Source organism: Sinocyclocheilus rhinocerous, unplaced genomic scaffold (genome assembly GCF_001515625.1).
Source record: "Sinocyclocheilus rhinocerous isolate Xijiao unplaced genomic scaffold, SAMN03320098_v1.1 scaffold17335, whole genome shotgun sequence".
NCBI classification, from domain to species: Eukaryota; Metazoa; Chordata; class Actinopteri; order Cypriniformes; family Cyprinidae; genus Sinocyclocheilus; species Sinocyclocheilus rhinocerous.
Window position 1 is genome coordinate 1 of NW_015666001.1, and position 844 is coordinate 844.

Below are 844 nucleotides of genomic sequence, written 5' to 3' on the forward strand. Positions count from 1 at the left end.
TCATCATAGTTTTCTGGTAAGTCATCTACAACAAAATAATGAAAATTAAATGCATTCATTAATATACAAAATTTGGGATTTTGAAACAGTACAAATGCATAATCAAAATGTATATAAATATATAGTGTTTAAACCTGTAGAAATAATTTTAAAATTAACCTTTAGCACAATGTCTCCAACCAGCAGTGATTGCATCATCATAATCCTCTGGTGTGATTTGTTGCTCTTCTACATTTTTTAATAGTACAGAAATAAATAGCAGAAACTAAGTTTACTGTTCACATGCCAAAAAGTTAATAAAATTAAGTGAAATCCTGTGATCAGTTAACAAATCACATGCCAAAAAGGTAATAAAATTAAGTGAAATCCTGTGATCAGTTAACAAAGTCACTGACCTGTTGGGCCTTTAGTGGTGCTGATGTCATTATAGTAGCCAAGTTTGACACTTACTGAAGATTTTGCTTTAAAAAAAAACACATTTACATTTTGTCTCAGTGTCATTCAGTCTGGAATTTGTTTTGCATTTGCACTATTTCTCTGCCTGTGTTTGTTGTCACAGTTAATGATTTGAGTTGCCACTAATCACCTCGTTTGCACTGTGTACTAGTTCTCTCTGTTTCAGTTCAGTTCGTCTGGTCTCGTCCATGTTACATCTGTGCTAAAGCTACCATGTGTTTGTATTGCCTGTGTGTTGGATTAAAGACTTTTGGAGCATTCATCTTCATCTTTGTGCTTTTTATACAGCATAGTGTGACACATTTATTCATTTACCAGACGCTTTTATCCAAAGCGACTTACAAATTATAATTCATTACATTTATATAGCGCTTTTCTAGGCACTCAA

General features: G+C 32.7%; 1 long non-coding RNA gene across 1 annotated transcript; it reads right to left on the minus strand.

The window, feature by feature from the left end:
• Positions 1-470, minus strand: LOC107731696 (uncharacterized). The gene is made up of 3 exons (XR_001638802.1): positions 396-470; positions 160-228; positions 1-25 (listed from the first exon to the last, which is right to left on the minus strand). It is a non-coding gene; the product is annotated as an uncharacterized LOC107731696 (long non-coding RNA).
• Positions 471-844: the final 374 nt, after the last annotated feature.